The 18,394-nt window shown below is 44.7% G+C and overlaps 1 protein-coding gene across 6 annotated transcripts in view; it reads right to left on the reverse strand.

The window, feature by feature from the left end:
- Window positions 1-18,394, reverse strand: part of MTOR (mechanistic target of rapamycin kinase) — a 155,640-nt gene that overhangs the window by 63,546 nt on the left and 73,700 nt on the right. The window lies entirely within an intron of this gene.

Raw genomic sequence — 18,394 nt, forward strand, 5'->3', positions numbered from 1 at the left:
ACGCCCGGCTAACTTTTTGTATTTTTTTAGTAGAGACGGGGTTTCACCGTGGTCTCGATCTCCTGACCTCGTGATCCGCCCGCCTCGGCCTCCCAAAGTGCTGGGATTACAAGCGTGAGCCACTGCGCCCGGCCAATAGTCTATATATTTTAATGATATGTTCTCTGTATTATTACAATGGATTCTTGGGATGGCCTTGGTAGGAGTAAAAAATTGTTCTGATAAGGAAGATAAAGTGTTCTTCACCTGAACCAGAAGAAACTAAGAAACGACACAAAAATCTGAGGCCAAGGTGGGCAGATCATGAGGTCAGGAGTTCGAGACCAGCCTGGCCAACACAGTGAAACCCTGTCTCTACTAAAAATACAAAAATTAGCTGGATGTGGTGGTGGGCACCTGTAATCCCAGCTACTCGGGAGGCTGAGGCAGGAGAATTGCTTGAATCCGGGAGGTGGAGGTTGCAGTGAGCCAAGATTATGCCCCCCCACCCCCCCCCGGGGGGGATGACAAAGCGCCACTACAAAAAAAAAAAAAAAAAAAAAAAAAAAAATCCAGGAGTTCTAACAACTGTCTTCAATCTTGTGCTCTGGAAAACATTCTATTTTCTTTTCTTCTTTCTTTCTTTTTTAAAGAGACAGGGTCTTGCTCTGTCATCCAGGCTGAAGTTCAGTGGCACAATCATGGCTTACTGCAGCCTCAACCTCCTCGCTCAAGCAATCCTCTGGCCTCGGCCTCCCAAAGTGCTGGGATGACAGGTGTGAGGCACTGCACCTGGCCTCCAGCCTATTTTTAAATTTTAACATTACCGAAGCTTGACTCATTCTGAGGACAAAACAACAAAAACAAAAACAAATACAAGTCTTTTCCTAATCCACTCTCCCAATTATCACAGTGCATAAAAAATGAGTTTTACAACAAACTAATCAAAATTAGGAAGTAGTGATTAGGGACCTCAAAAGAGAAACAAATTTTACCTTAATACAGCTATGGCCTTGATATACCACCTCTAAGGACTGACCAGCATAGCTTTGCAAATTAAAAATGTGAAAACATATGGCCCTAACTCCTTTAAGAGAGAGTCCAGGCCAGGCACGGTGGCTCATGCCTGTAATCCCAGAGCTTTGGGAGGCCAAGGTAGGAGGATCACCTGAGGTCAGGAGTTTGAGACCAGGCTGGCCAACATGGTGAAACCCCATGTCTACTAAAACTACAAAAATTAGCCAGGTGTTGTGGCACACGCGTGTAATCCCAGCTACTCAGAAGGCTGAGGCAGGAGCATCACTTGAACCTGCGAAGGTTGCAGTGAGCCAAGATTGTGCCACTGCATCCAGCCTGGGCAACAAGAGCAAAACTCCATCTCAAAAAAAAAAAAAAAAAAAAAAAGAAAAAGAAAAGAAAAGAAAAGAGAGAGAGTCCAATGACTTATCTACTTATCTGTACAATATTTCCCATTTGAATGTGTGGAGGCAGGTCAGGCTGCAGACAGAGCTCAGTGGGCAGGAAAGAGGGCAACAGGCTGAGCTCACTGGGGGACTCTGACCAGGCCTTTACCAGTGGTCATTAAACTTGGGGGTGCACCTTGGGATCCATGATAAGCTCTTATTGAGCAGTAAGAACATAATCATTAAAAAATTACAACTTTGGGCACAGTGGCTCACGCCTGTAATCTCAGCACTTTGGGAGGCCGAGGCGGGCGGATCATGAGGTCAGGAGATCGAGACCATCCTGGCTAACACAGTGAAACCCCATCTCTATTAAAAATACAAAAAAATTAGCTGGGCATGGTGGTGGGCACTTGTAGAGTCCCAGCTACTCAGGAGACTGAGGCAGGAGAATGGCATGAACCCGAGAGCTGGAGTTTGCAGTGAGCCGAGATCACACCACCGTACTCCAACCTGGGTGACAGAGACTCTGTCTCAAAAAATAAAATAAAATAAAATAAATTACAACTTTGGGCTAGGCGCAGTGGCTCACGCCTATAATCCCAGCACTTCGGGAGGCCGAGGCGGGCGGATCACAAGGTCAGGAGTTTGAGACCAGCCTGGCCAACATGGTGAAACCCCACCTCTACTAAAAATACAAAAGTTAGCCGAGCGTGGTGGCAGATGCCTGTAATTGCAGCTACTCGGGAGGCTGAGGCAGGAGGATCACTTGAACCCAGGAGGCAGAGATAGCAGTGAGCCAAGATCGCACCACTGCACTCCAGCCTGAGCGAAACAAGCAAGACTCTGTCTCAAAAAAAAAAAAAAAAAAAATACAACTTTGACTAAACTCATGAAAAATGAACACTCTCGCTCTGAGAAATTAATTTCTGTCTCTGATTTGACAACCCGAAGGTAAGAAGGCCACTGTCCATATCCACTCTCTTTTTTTTTTTTTTTGAGACCGAGTCTCACTCTGTCACCCAGGCTGGAGTGCAATGGCGCGATCTCAGCTCACTGCACCCTTCAAGCGATCCTCCTGTCTTAGCCTCCCGAGTAGCCGGGATTACAGGTGCCCACCAGCATACCTGGCTAATTTTTGTATTTTTAGTAGAGATGGGGTTTTGCCATGTTGGCCAGGCTGGTCTTGAACTCCTGACCTCAGGTGATCTGTCTGCCTCGGTCTCCCAAGGTGCTGGGATTACAGATGTGAGCCACCTCGCCTAGCCCACTCTCTCTTTTTCACGACAATGTCTGGCTCTGTCAACCAAGGTGGGGTGCAATGGTGCAATCTCAGCTCACTGCAACCTCCACCCCCTGGACTCATGCAATCCTCCCACCTCAGCCTCCCAAAGGCCTACACCACCACACACAGCTATTTTTTTTGTTGTTGTATTTTTAGTAGAAATGAGGTTTTGCCATGTTGCCCAGGCTGGTCTCGAACTCCCGAGCTCAAGTGATCTGCCTGTCTCAGTCTCCCAAATTGTTAGAATTACAGGCATGAGCTACCACGCCCAGTCACACCTACTCTCTTGATTGTTCAAAGAATAAAGAGATTTTTAGCGAACCAGCTGCTATCACCCTGCGTATGTATTTCCTCTTCCCCCCTTTCCACTTTAATTTCCTACAGGACTTTCTCCCTAAGCTACATTTCTCTTATTTCCTTCTGAGGAGTTCCCATGCACGCCTCTAAAGCTGCTGGAGAATACTAATTATGGATGTGGATGCTCTGGACAGTGAAGTGAGCAGGCTTATTAATCCTGGTGATCAAGAAAGTCTGTTATCTTGTTTGGGATCTTAATTTTTTCTTCTTCCTCCATGCCTTCTGGCACTCCATCATGGGAGGCAACGAGAAGATACAAGAAGAAGATACCAAAATAAGAGAGCTCACCATATGTGCCAGGCACTGTGCTTATTGTTTCTATGTATTATTTCGACCCTGTGAAACTATTATTAATATTCTCATTTTGTATATGAAGAAAGCACAGCCCAGTAGGTCACAGGCTGTTGCTTTCCCTTAAAAGGTGACTTTCTCTTAAAAATTTTATTATGGAAAAGTATCTTTAGTGCCACGTTGAGGTAAAGGAAAAAAAGTATCTTAAGTAATAACGAAGGGTATACTGCAAGCTCTGCAAGGGGAGGGACGGGTGGTGTCTTAGCTTTCTCCTCTTGGCATCAGTAGGCACCCAGGAATTAGCTGTAAAATGAATGAGTGTGAGCAATGGGTGGGATGTTTCCATTAACTCTCTCTCTAGAACTCATTGTGCAGGAGAAGGGAGCCCTCCTGTGCCTTCATTTTAACTTCCTCACTAACATTCCCCTCTTACTCCCAAGCTCCCATCTCACATTTTTTATTTCCTTCCAGAAGCTACTAATATGCCTCCAGCCTTCCACGTGACAAGTTAGCATGCCACCACAGCAGGCTTTTCAAAGACAGCCAGGCTTATAGTTCAGGCTGCAAAGTGCAGGACAAGCAAGCCTCTGTGAAAACGCAGGAGTTCACAGCCACTAAGTCCCAGGTCTCCTGCCTACCTGGGTGACACAAAGCTGTCCTTTGAATTATGTCCCTTTTCTAATGAGATGTGGTTTTTATGAGACTGAAGGCAGAGACTGTATGTTCGGCTCCTGTGATCACCTTTGCTCAAAAGCCTCCTTAGCGAGGAACTCGTTTTATGGGGCAGCTGGGAGTTTTATAAAGCCCATTCTATAAACACCCTCTTGTGTGCCCCTCAGTCTTTCCCTATTAATGCTGCAGGCTTATGAAGGGCAAATTGTTCAAAGCTCCAGCCCAACAGAAGAGGAGTACTTAACACCACAAACCAGACCCTGCTGATGCTGGTCTGGTGGAAAAGATCTGAACACAAACAAGTTTAAAGAGACTGAGGCTTGCCAGCAACGTGCCTATAACAGTGTGCAGAAATGACAGGTCAATCAGATTTCCCATCTCCTCTTGACACCTACTGAGGCCAAAAGGAAAAGAGAACTGCGTCCCAAGAATTTTCTAAACTAGTGATTCCCACTGCCTCCCTAACATGGGTGTGGGGTATGTTGGTATTCTACTCCGTTTTCCAGTGATAACATCCAGTTGCTATCATACAGTTGTGAATCTGTAGAGCAAACAGAAACTGCCTATCTGCATAACAGAATCCAGAGCCCACAAATTGAACCTGGCGTTAGGAAGACAATGAAGACAGGCGGAAAGGAGAACATGGTGAATCTGGGTTTCAGGAGCAGAAGGAGGCCACTGTACAGACATATTCATTCTCATTCATTCTCCACTCTCCCCACCCCAGCCCAAGATTGAATTCTGATTAAAGGAGGCTGAATTGCAGAGCCTCCTTTAATCAAATTCAAGTTTTGAACTGAGTTGGGAAAGTTCTTGGCAATTAAGGAAAACATTTTCTAGAGCTGAGCAGAACTAATACTAAGAAATTGCCTTGCTGCCTTCCTATAGCAAATATCACACCATTACGCCGAACATCTTATCCCCACTATCCAGAAACCTTGCTCCCAAGGCAGGGCAAGCGTGCAAGCTGAGCAGCGGGTGGTTTGGCTGTGCAGACACTTCCCCTGGCAGAGGCCCTGTCAGGAGTGACGGTAGAGCAGCTCACGTGGGCAGTGGCGCCTGCTGCCTCCCCACAGCCCTTTCCTCTCAGGCTCTCCCTAGCAGCTTTTTTTTTTTTTTGAGACAGGGTCTCACTCTGTCGCCCAGACTGGAGTGCAGTGGCGCAATCTCGGCTCACCACAACCTCTGCCTCCCAGGCTCAAGGATTATTGTGCCTCAGCCTCTCGAGTAGCTGGGATTACAGGTGCACGCCACTACCGCCCGGCTAATTTTTGTATTTTTAGTAGTAGAGACGTGTTTTCACCATGTTGGCCAGGCTGGTCTTGAACTCCTGACCTCAAATGATCTAACCGCCTCAGCCTCCCAAAGTGCTGGGATTACAGGCATGAGCCACTGTGCCTAGCCCCCTCACTGCTGGAGGAGGTGAGATTGACCGAAATAGTGGGTCATTAACTGCTCAAGGACTTAATGCTGACCCACAGCAAAGCAGTCTAAATGCCTTTCCTGCCACCTGAAGAGAAACCTGGAGAATATTGCCTCTGGAAGTGCCCTCAGTCGCGGCTCCACAGGCTTCTGGACAGATGTTGAGTCCACAGTAACTTGGCCTGGTAGTGCCTCCTTGAGTGGCCCACTTGGTTATCGCCCTCATCTCTCAGTCTTGGTACCGTGTGACCACTGGGCTGTTCAGAGCAAAGTGATGCAAGACTCTTCCACACAAGGCCGTGCCTGTTGGAAAGTCCTCAGGCAGCAAGGGGCATCTGCAGGCACATCTGGGGGAATGCTCAGGCTTCCCCAGGGCTCCCATCAAGAATGTATGAGAACACACCCACTGGCTTCCCAAATGGCCATGGGCCTTCTTTCTCCTGTCTATTTCTAGTGCAGACCACAGTCTGAGTTTCATTTGGTTCCGTCAAGTGAGAATTCTCTGAATTCCCCTGGCGCCAGGCTGGTGACATATGCATCACAGCTGATGGGGCTGTGGCAGGTCTGACTGAAGTGGCCTGACCAGCCATGCTGAGGCCACCCTGGACACTGCTTTGGGTCCTAACCACTGTATCAAGCAGTTTCTCTCATAGAGTGGTAACTGCTTGAGATTCTCCTGTCACTTCTCCCAGCACTGAGGCTTAGCTCTGTGCCTAACACAGGATTAACAACCAAATAGTCTGATTCCTTCTAGGGCCAGGAAGATCTGGGGTTGGCTAGGCCCTGAGGTCTTTATAAGGAAGCTACCTTGGGAATCTGGGAACAGGAGAATGGTCTGGGGAACTCAAGAATGAACAGACTAATGTAGAAGAGAAAAGACAGCAGCGCAGACAAAGGCAAAATGAAAACATCTGAAAAGTGACGGCAGAAGGTTGGGAGGGCTGCTGGAATGCAGACAGGAGGGGAAGTGAAGTGAAACAAAGCCAGAATCAGATGATGAAGACAGTACCTCTGGGTCTGGCAGGGGTGGAACTTACTTAGGAAAAAGAACTTTATATATTAAGAGAAGGCTGGCCCCATTACAAGGTTTCAAAGCTGGGGCATTTGGTGTCCTTGGAGCTCTTGGGGACCTAAGGCACCAAGATAAAAAAAGTTTGGTGCAAGAGAGGTGGCCAGCTTTAGACAGTCAAAATAGGTTTCCTTGGCTAGGCGCGGTGGCTCATGCCTGTAATCCCACCACCTTGGGAGGCTGAGACAGGATGATTGCTTGAGGACAGGAATTCAAGACCAGCCTGAGCAACATAGCAAGACTTCGAATCTACAAAAAATTTAAAAATTAGCTGGGTGAGGTGATCTGTGCCTGCAGTCCCAGCTATTTGGGAGACTAAGGCGAGAGGAACACTTGAGCCCACGAGTGTGAGGCTGCAGTGGGCTACAATCGCACCACTGCACTCCAGACTGGGTGACAGAGTGAGACCCTGTCTCCAAAAACAAAACAAAAGATTCCGGATGTCTCAGGCTCAGAGTGGCCTAAGAATAAAAAGAATTCTTACTATGTCTTCATCCTTGTTTCTGTCTGGTCACAGTTTAAATGGTTTGTCTGTCACAATACCTAGAGGACAAGCTAAATCTGTATGTGAGAAAGTGTGAGCCCTTAGAATAAAGAGGGTAGAATGTTAACAGTTGTTGAGATTAGGAAGCGCGTGGGGGAATGGGGGCCCGTGTGCAAAAAGAACTCGTCTTTTCAAGATTGGTGAGTGGAATTATCACTTTTTAAAAAGAAAAAAATGGAGGAGGGAAGTTGATTATAATATAATCACATTTCCAAGATACTTTTACCTGCGCATATTCTGCATAAATGCATATTTTATACATACTGGTGATGAAAGCATATATACAATTTTGTATGCTGCCTTTTCACATAACACAGGTATTTTCCACTCCATTCAGTCTTCATAATTGCTTTTACTGGCTGCATACCCGTTTCCTCCCACTGATAGATCCCATGGCTGGTTAGCAGCAGCACTTGTTAGATACCAGGCCATCAGGAGTGCTGCTGATGGCTCCCATTCAGCACTCTCTATGCTAAGTGAACTGTCCTGCAGAAGTTTACAAAGTCAGCTCTGGGAATCCTAGTGCCCAGCCCCTGAGAGGAATACTGCCCAGCGATGAGCTGGCAAGCTGGCCCATTTGACTGACCATCTCCAGGCATCTCCTGGTTGGATGTAGGGCCCAGGTACCTTAGCACAACCCAGAATAAGGCAGAGAGAGGTGCACAACCCCAGAATGTCAAAGCACACGACTTTTGCTGGCCGGATTTGCAACTGAGGAGCCTGTCAGAGGCGTGTTGTAAAAATGATGAATGGCTGTCACATTTCCAAGGCTCTGGCTGATTTAGGGAGCTATTGGCAGGCACATCGCTCCCAGCATGTCAGCCAGTTAATTACTTCCAACTTTATCTTTCTTGTCAACACTTCTTGACAAATTGGCCATTATCTTTTTATTCTACAACAATGAGCACTGCTCCTTTTCTGGTGATGCTTGCAGGTTCTTCTCCCCCTTTCTGCTTCTTCACATCCAGAGAGAAATGAAGAGCTCTGAGAGAGACTATTAGAAAGAAGCAGCAGTCAGGAAAAGGATGGGGGAAAGGAGCAAAAGGGGTGGGCTGATAAGAGTGACTCCAAAGCTAATGTTCATCTCTCTTGACTCAAAACTGAGGTGATATTGAGTAAAGTCCTGATTTCTTGGCTTCTGAATGTCCAAGAACTCTGACTCAGTCCATTATGTGGATAAAGTTGGGAAACAAAACTTAAACAAGCTGGCACCTAGTGATCTGGCAGCTTCTAACTCTTCACATTTAATTGTAGAAGCAGATGTGAGCTGGTCTTCCACTCTATTAAGGAGTTGGGCCACAGTGTAGGAATAATGATGTCCATTCTGGGTTCAGGGAAAAGAAAAAACCATGCCTACCTTCTTGGTAATGGAGGCCTCATGGAAGAGAACTGTGGCACTCTATAACTGGATTACCAGGATTCACAGCCAGTGAAAAGTCCAAAAATGTTTGGAGAGACCAGTGGTGCCCCTACTGATACATCCTATCATCACTGCATGAACAGTCAGAGGTGGCCATGAGGCAGAGCCCAGCACCTACTAGATTTCATCAGTTCTAAGACATACATTTTTTTCACACCTTAACATCTCTGAAATTGGGATGCAGCGTACAATTCAAGGTTTCAGAGCACTGGGACACAGTGTAACTGCTAGCACTTTCTTTCCCTCCCCCAGTGTTATATAAAAATCAGAAGCAGTTTCTCTAAGTCAGCATAAAAGCAGTCCCATTAAATCTCCAGGTAGTCCGAAGGATAAGCTAGCTTTTGTAGAAGAGTTTAGGGATACCACTGAAATACAGCAAGTTTCTCCCCTTAGAAGGGTCTTGTTTTGTAACACAAGCCCCTCTGTCCTTTTGGCCAGCTTTAGGAGAAACCCCAGAACTCTCCTTTTATAATTCCTCGCTGATGGCGAGGTTTCTCCCCTGAAGAGCCTTCCCTGGGGTTCGTAAGACGCTCTGCAAGGGCAAGCTGTTACAGTGACCCTGGGGGAAGTCTTGACAGCAGCTGGAAGTAAATGCATGCTCTACTGATGACTGGTGAGAGATGTGGCCTCTTGGGCTGAATCTAAAAGCGCATTTGAAAAAAAAATGGGGCTACAGCAAAGATACAATCTGCTTCTGCTTTTGCTCTTTTCTCCTACTCTTTGCTGCGTGGAGCTTTTTTACAAAGGGCACAGATTCCTACAGGCACACTGGTCCTTCTGAAGTCAACACGAACATAGAAGTTTGGAATGTGGTTGTTTGTTTGTTTTGAGATAGTGTCTTGTTCTGTTGCCCACGCTGGAGTGCAGTGGTGCGATCATAGCTCACTGCAGCCTCAAACTCCTGGACTCAAGTGATCCTCCTGCCTTGGCCTCCTGAGTAGCTGAGACCACAGGCACATGCCATCATGCCCCACTAAACTTTTTACAGAGACAGGGTCTTGCTATGTTACTCAGGCTGGTCTTGAACTCCTGGCTTCAAGCAATCCTCCTGTCTTGGCCTCCCAAAGTGCTGGGATTATAGGAGTGAGCCACTGCACTCAGCCTGGAATGTGTTTTGCTGTAAGCAAAACCTCACTTCTGTGGACTGACTGCTTTTTCTTCCAGCAGAGGTACAGAAAAAGAAAAGGACCGCATACCTTTTCTGGAAGCCAGGAAACAACCATAAAAGCAGGACTCATACTTTCAAGCAGCACAATATTGGCACCTTGGAAACATGTGTTTAGAATTAAGACAAAGAGTGGGTTTTGTTTGCCCATTTAGCCCCTTGCCTGCAGACTGTAAAACCCAGTCACCCTTGCCATTAATTGGTTGCTCAGGCATAACTGGCACAAATCCTCTAACATTCTTAAAGAATGACCAGGCCTGTTTTCCAGTTTGTGGTGCCTAAGTCAGGGTGGAGGTGTCTAACCCAAAGAGAAGCTCTGTAGTTCAGAGAACAGCTTGGTGGGGGGTGGACATGTGATCTTGTCCTGCAATCCCTGACAAGGTCTTGTCTCTAGCTAAGGGTGATTTACTAAAATTGCAACATAATGGACATTTGATTTCCCTTTGGGGACAGATAAGCTTTGTTAGGTTACTGGGGATAAAATATGGGGACTACAGTTGCCCAGAAATAAGGCAGGTTTTTTTTTTTTTTTTTTTTGAGATGGAGTCTTGCTCTGTCGCCAGGCTGGAGTGCAGTGGTGCGATCTCGGCTCACTGCAACCTCTACCTCCCGGGTTCATGCAATTCTCTGGCCTCAGCCTCCCAAGCAGCTGGGACTACAGGAGTGTGCCACCACACCCAGCTAATTTTTGTATTTTTAATAGAGACGGGGTTTCACCACGTTGGCCAGGATGGTCTCGATATCTTGACCTTGTAATCTGCCCGTCTTGGCCTCCCAAAGTGCTGGGATTACAGGCATGAGCCACCTTGCCCGCCCAAAATAAGGCAGTTTTTATGGGGACATGTTACTTTCTTCATTTTGTCAACATCAGCTGTTGCATGCGGCCCCTAGGGCCAGTGCAGGTTGAAGTAATCAGACATGTCATTTACACCGGCTTCTGGAATAAACAGGAGAGGGAGAAAACCTCATCTCAGATACTCTGTGGTCCTCTTGCTGATCATCTTCATAAGTAAAAAAGAGTGATGAGACACAGCCTGGTGATGTCTAGGAATATGTATACGATATATTACACAATAAGGAAGCTACCTCAAGTTATTGATTTAAAAAATGCGGTTGAAGCCGGATGTAGTGGTGGGCACCTGTAATTCCAGCTACTCGGGAGGCTGAGGCAGGAGAACTGCTTGAATCCGGGAGGCGGAGGTTGCACTGAGCTGAGATCCCACCACTACACTCAAGCCTAGGCGACAGAGCCAGACTCCATCTCAAAATAAATACACAAATAAAATAAAAATTAAAAAGAGGGTTGAAACAAAGGATCTCAACTCTCCCAGTTTTCACTTTCTTTGATTCTATGACTAAGACCTAAAGAAGGAATACTGACCCCATGCAGGACAGAATGTGATGCCCTACAATGAAGACCTTACCACAGTAAAATACTGGAAACGTCCATGGAGAGAGACTGTAAGTTTCCATAATAGATACTTAGGGGGAAGAGAACCTTCTGTTTGGAATTCATTATTTCATTTGACAAGTTCTAATTTAGTATGTATTTTGTCTTAGGCTTTATGCTAAGTGCTAGCTGCTAGAGGTACTGTGGAAAATAAGACAAACATGTTATTTGTTTTCACAGAGCTTACAGGTTAGAGAAGTAGATACACAAAAAAGTACAAACCGAGGCCAGGAGCAGTGGCTCACGCCTGTAATCCCAGCAATTTGGGAGGCCAAGGCAGGCGGATCACCTGAGGTCAGGAGTTCGAGACCAGCCTGACCAACATGGAGAAACCCTATCTCTACTAAAAATACAAAATTAGCAAGGCATGGCGGTGCATGCCTGTAATCCCAGCTACTCAGGAGGCTGAGGCAGGAGAATTGCTTGAACCCAGGAGGCGGAGGTTGCAGTGAGCTGAGATTGCACCATTACACTCCAGCCTGGGCAACAAGAGCAAAACTCCATCTTAAAAAAAAAAAAAAAAAAAAAGTACAAACCGAAATAAGTGCTTTTGTGGCAAATACCATGAAGAGAACAGAGTGCTTAGAGAAAAACATGGGCATTTATGTTAGATTACTTTTATGATGAGACAACAATTGTGTACTAAATAATACAATACTACTACTTGGTACAATACTACTACTTGATATTTGCTAGACATTGACTATGTATCAGATACCAGTTCAAGTGTTTTATGTGCATTATCTATTTTTACACAAACATCCTAATTCAAGTATACATACATATAGGAGAATATAACACCTAAGTGTACAGTTTGATGAATTATCATAAAGTGAAGACACCTTTGTAATTACAACCCAGACCAGAAACAGAACACAACTAGCTGCCAGCAGCTCAGAAGCACTGAGCCCCCTCTCAATCACTGCTCCCCTCTGTGTCCCCAGAGGTCTGTAAACCCTATTCTGACTTCTAACACAATGGGGTTGTTTGCTCAGTTTTTGAGCTTTATTATATAAACACTCAACACTATGTTTGTGAGATGCACCCAGGCTGCTGCACGTCACAACAGCTTTTCCTTTGTATTGCTGAACAGTATTTCACAGTGTGAATATACCACCATTTACCTATCTTACTGCAGATGAACACTTGGATTGTTTTCAGTGTTTGGCTATTACGAGGGGTAGTACGCAGACACTCTTGTCCATGTCTTCTGGAGCATGTGTGCTTGCACTTCTGCTGGAAAATATCCATAGCAGAATTGTTGAGTTACATGTAAGGATATGTTCAGCTTTATAAGATACTGACAGATTGTTTTCCAAAGTGGCTTTACCAATTTACATTTCTACCAATAGGACATGAAAAGCACAATTGCTTCACAATCTCTGTCAACATTTGTTATTTTCAGTCTTTTCCATTTCAGCCCTTCTGGTTGGTGTGCAGTGGCATTTTATTATGATTTAAATTTTTATTTCCATAATGACTAATGAGATGGGGTAGCTTTTCATGTATTTATAAGCCTTTTGGATATCTTTGTGAACTAAGTGCCTGTTCACATCTTTTGTCAATATTTTATTTTTTTCTTTTTGAGACAGTCTTTCTATGTTGCCTAGGCTGGTTTCCAACTCTTGGGCTCAAGCAATCCTTCCACCTCAACCTCCCGAGTAGCTCGGACTACAGGTACACACCACTGCACCTGGCTTCTTTTACCAATCTTTTAATTGTGCTACCTTTTTCCCCCTTATTGTTTGATAAGAGTTCTTTATACACTCTGGGTATAATACATATACAATATTGAAGATAATAGAAATATTTCTTGCCTTTCATTCTCTTCATTGTGTCTTCCAATGAACAGAATGACTACTTTTGTTGCATTTCTTAATATTTTCCTTTATGATTGGTGTTTTTTATATCTTGTTTAAGAAATCTTTGCTTATCTTAAGAAGCCACCTAATCTCCTATGTTATCCTCTATAAATTTTATTGTTGTACTGTTCACACTTAAGAGTTTAAATCTCCTGGACCTGAGCTTTTGTGTGTGGTGTGAGGTAACGATCAACAGTCTTTTCTTACAGAAAAAGGATCACTGAGGGAAAAAAAAAATTTTTCTTCCCCCATAAGGCTATTGAGCTGACTTAGCAGTCCTTTCCTCACCACTCTGTGGTGCTACCTTGTCATCAATCAGGTGTCTATATCACATGGCTTGAGAGGAAAGGAATAAATACATAAATATAAATACATAAAATTAAGTATCTCTATATATGTGGGTCTGTTTCTGGACATTTAATTCTGTTCCATTTGTTCATCCTATGTCAATACTGTACTGCCTTACTTACTGTAGCTTTATGATAAATCTTGATATGTAGTAGTGTAACTCTTCCAAATTTATTTTCCTTATCCAAAAATACCTTGGTTATTTAACCCTTTGCTTTACTTAATTCTCATGAAAACCCTGTGGTATGAGATAGTTTTGATTTTTATCTCCATTTCGCAGGTTGGCAAACTCAGAGAAGTAATATGCCCATGGCCACACAGCAACCAAGTGCTAGGGAGGGATTAGAATCCAGATTTGTCTGCTTCTAGGCCTAAGAACTCAAGTGCTACATGTACTACCTCCTTAATCCTAATGCCAAATGACCCCGTCGGGGTATTTAATATGAATGTATTACAATTTTAAGAAATTCTCACATTCTGAATCATTCATTTGCGGTGAAAAAATCTTGTTTTGGCTGTGTGTGGTGGCTCGGGCCTGTAATCCTAGCACTTTGGGAGGTTGAGATGGGAGGATCTCTTGAGGCTAGGAGTTCCATACCAGCCTCGACATAGTGAGACTCTGTCTCTACAAAAAAATTTAAAAACAGGCAGGTGTGTTGGTGTGCACTTGTATTCCCAGCTACTTTGGAGGCTCAGGCAGGAGGACTGCTTCAGCTCACGAGTTCCAGGTTTCAGTGAGCTATATGATTGCACTCCTGCACTCCAGGGTGGGTAACAGAATGAGACTATGTCTCTAAAAAAATAAAAAATAAAAAATAATTGTTTGGCAATTACAAAGGCCACTTTCCTGGTAGAACTCAGGAAAACAATGGAACAAGAGGGAAAAACCTCTAGGATTCCTTCCCATGTCTACAGAGGATCAGTCCCGCTCCTCACCTGGGCTCCCTGGGCACGTGCCCCCCCCCCCCACCTCTCCAGCTTTAGCTTCTGCTGCCATTCTTCTTCCCCTTGACTCTTAGGCCACACTCGACTACTTACATTCTCCCACTAGTCCAAGTCTTTCACATAGCTGCACCTTTGCTCACAACATCCTCTCCCATTCCTGGCTATTTCCTCCTTTTTCTTTAAAACCTAGGTATCACTTCTCTAGAAGGCCCGCCTTGTCCTCTGTGTCTCCCATCCTAGCATGTCACACTGTCCAAGAGTTCAGCTGTCTAACTAGACTGCCAGACACTGGGCCAGAATTATTGCTGGATTCTGCAACTTGAATGGTGGCTAACAGAGCTACAAAGTCCTGACAGAAATCAGAGAGAGACTTTTTTTTTTTTTTTTTAATGTATTCCATAATTTAAAATGGACTCTGGCCAGGTGTGGTGGCTCATGCCTGTAATCCTAGCACTTTGAGAGGCTGAGGCTGGAGGATCACTTGAGCCCAGGAGTTCGAGACCAGCCCTGGCAACACAGTGAGACCCCATCATTACAAAAGAAAGAAAAAAAGATAGCTGGGTGTGGTGGTGCACACCTGCAGTCCTAGCTACTTGGGAGGCTGAGGTGGAAGGATCACTTGAGACTGGGAGGTTGAGGCTGCAATGAGCCATGGTTGCCCCACTGCACTCTAGTCTGAACAGAGTGAAACCCTGTCACAAAACAAAACAAAACAAAACAGAACTCTAAGAGAAGGCCCGAAAGAAAAGACTTCTAACAGGTTCAGGACACATTCTTTGGTAGAAGTGGCAAATTAGAAAGCTTAGGGAAAAGATGGAAATATCTTCTGTGATGGACTTGGACTTTCAGTTGAGACAGGAATGGCATGGAGTGCTAGAAAGGCAGATATTTGGCCGGGCGTGGTGACTCACGCCTGTAATCCCAGCACTTTGGGAGGCCGAGACGGGTGGATCAACAGATCAGGAGATCGAGACCATCCTGGCTAACACGGTGAAACCCTGCCTCTACTAAAAAATACAAAAAATTAGCTGGGCATGGTGGCAGGTGCCTGTAGTCCCAGCTACTTGGGAGACTGAGGCAGGAGAATTGGCGTGAACCCGGGAGGCAGAGCTTGCAGTGAGCCAAGATCACGCCACTGCACTCCAGCCTGGACGACAGAGCAAGACTCCGTCTCAAAAAAAAAAAAAACAGGCAGATATTCAACGGCTGTATGGAGTATGGCAGGCTGTAGTTCATTCAAAGACTTCAGAAGAAGTGAAATATTCCTTTGAGGTACACAATTAAAACTAACAGCAAGGCAGCTTCTTCTGAGATGTATTCATTCCACAAGCTGAGAGTGGGCAGCAGTTTCTCCAACGGGGCATTTTCAAGCAAATGAGAACTGATGCTCGCTCCTCTCTGGATAGAAGGAGAGACTACCCCAGGTGCTCCCCTGCCCTGTGACCCTCAGACTACCTTGCTGCCAGCCCAAGGCAGTGCGGCCCAAACACTGTGAAGTCTTTTGAGAACCTCCAGGTTGAGTACAAACTCACTGACTTTTTTCATTAAGAACATAAGCTTAATTTTCATAAACATCTTTTCCAGGAGCACCAAGCTAGCCCTCTTTCAACACCAGCAAAATGGAGAAAAGGAAAATCTAAACAGTATCCAACCTAGGTTTTCCAGATTTTGTCAGTTAATTCCCATTTTTATGGTCACTCTGCTCACTGAAAGGCAGAAGGACTTAAAAGCCTCTTTCAGAGAAGGCAATACTATTTTAGTCCTCCACATCCTTCATGGTTTTCTCTACTGGCTTAGCTGTGCTTAAAACAAGGACTTCTTTTTCCTTCGTTTAGATATTCAGAATCTAGGACATCATAAGGTTGTGGATGTTTTAGAAAACAGATAATCTTCTGGCATAAGAAATATCCTTAATTAGCTATTTTTCCTCAAAACTGGAGGGGAGTGAGTATTGACATTTGGGCAGCTTATGCAATTCAAGAGCTTCTGTCTTCTGTCTTCAAGTATTGCCTTATGTTAGAAATAAGTTTCCAGAAAATAAATGTCAAAGACCAGACACTCATGCTAAAGGCTAGATGCTTCCGATCCAAACTTACGGACCTCCTCCTACTTTTCCTAAAAGGGACTGTTACGTGGGGTACAAATATGAATGATTAATTCATTTTCTGCCCAGATATAAGAATCAATTCATAACACTTTCCTGTTTGGGTGAGCTACTGGGAAGAATAAACAAAAGCTGGCTGGAACTCCACAAAGTTCCATTGTTCTTTTGTGCTTTCTCTGCTGCACTGTTACATGGGAATTCCAAGGAAGCAGGGTCATGTGGGATGCTATACATCAATAGTCCCCAATCTTTTTGGCACTAGGGACTGGTTTCGTGGAAGACAATTTTTCTATGGACCCGGTGGGGGTGGGGAGATGGGGGATGGTTTCAAGGTAAAACTCTTCCACCTCAGATCTTCAGGCAGTACTTAGATTCTCACAAGGAGCATGCAACCTAGATCCCTCACATGCACAGTTCACAACAGGGTTCACACTCCTGTGAGGATCTAACGCTGCCACTGATCTGACAGGAGGCGGAGCTCAGGTGGTAATGCTCACTCACCTGCCACTCACCTCCTGCTGTATGGCCCTGTTCCTAACAGGCCATGGACAAGTACAGGTCTGTAGCCTGGGGATTAGGGACCCCTGCTATACATGACTGCATGGTGCATAGCACTTCTGTGGCATGTGGTTTAAGCTCAGTGTCATTTGATGGCCAGGAGATCCACTTGAAAATCCCTATTTTTAGCAGACCTTGTAGGATGCCAACATTTGGGGCCAGATTCTCATTACTGAAATGAATGCTATGGAGCTAAGGCTGCGGTGCCCAGCTGGGCTAGACATTTGCAAAAAGAGAGCAGAGACTGGCAGACAGTGCCAATTCTCAACAGAATCTTTTGATTAGAATGCCAAGTTGCTATAAGGGTATCAGTAACATCCTCACCCTTTAGCAGGCAAAGGAGGCTGGGTATGTGAGAAAACAAACTCTGATCCACCTCATCCTCTACCGCTTTTTGATTCCGAGAAAAAAAAATTGTTCAGTAACTCCAGCTGCCTGAAAAGAAATTACTTTCTAGAGGAGCTAGAAGCCCTGACTGGAAAAGAGCTCTGGGGGATTATAGCATGGGAGGAGAGCTGTCAGGCATCAGGCTTATGTGGGAAGGACCCACGCTGACTATAACAGTACAAGTAACTGCTTGAGTGGCTCCATAACATGGAAACGGCAATCGTATGTTCCAAAGACAGAGTTACTGTTTTAAGGACAGAGGAACCTTTGTATAGATTCTTAGTGAAAAGCTTATTTTAAGGATGTTTGCTGAAATTCCACGCTTTTCACATTTGTTTTCAAAAGAGCAGTGTCCTTCATATATAGTACATGAAAAATTACAATATTCATGTTTTTTAGATACAAAGTCATATACAAAGAGGAGGAATAATTTCAAATTGCAAACCATACCGGCAAAGAAAGAGGGAAATGAGACTCTAGATATGGATTTATTAGGTGACAGGGATTCTTTTCTCTATATTTTAATATATTTTCCAAGTTTTGAACCACAGGCTAAGGATGGGCCTGTTCTCTGGACTGCCTAAAAACTGACAGAAGCGTGGGTGACCAATCCCAGACATGCTTGGCACTGCTGAGTTTTCATCTCTGTTGTAATCTTCTGACACCTCCTTGCAAAATATCAAGTGTTAGATGCTAATACTGGCCCTCTTTTTGTTGAAGGAGAAAGCATGTAAAAAGACAACTGTCCAAACCCTGTGGCTACAAAGTCTTTTTTTGGCTTCCTAAAAGATTTACTCTATTCTTCTATTTCTAGAACTTTTCTAAGTTGGAAGATTTCAAATGTGAGATAGTGTTAGATCCAGGTTGAGTAAGGATTTTATAAAATACTAAATGATGATCAGAGATGGGAATAATCAGCCTAGATAAAAGCATATTCAGCAGGATGTCAAAATATACCAGATCCTCATATAAACAGCATGGATTACATTAACAGGCCTCCCTGGGTGAGTAGCGTCTCTTTTGCCTACCTTACGCTCACCCCATGGTTATATAACCTTTTGAACGGAATTTGGAAATTCCTCTGACCCTGCCCTGCTTGCTGATAGAGTTGAGCCAGTGGCTGGCAGGGGCAT

Source organism: Hylobates moloch, unplaced genomic scaffold (assembly GCF_009828535.3).
Source record: "Hylobates moloch isolate HMO894 unplaced genomic scaffold, HMol_V3 SCAFFOLD_9, whole genome shotgun sequence".
NCBI classification, from domain to species: domain Eukaryota; kingdom Metazoa; phylum Chordata; class Mammalia; order Primates; family Hylobatidae; genus Hylobates; species Hylobates moloch.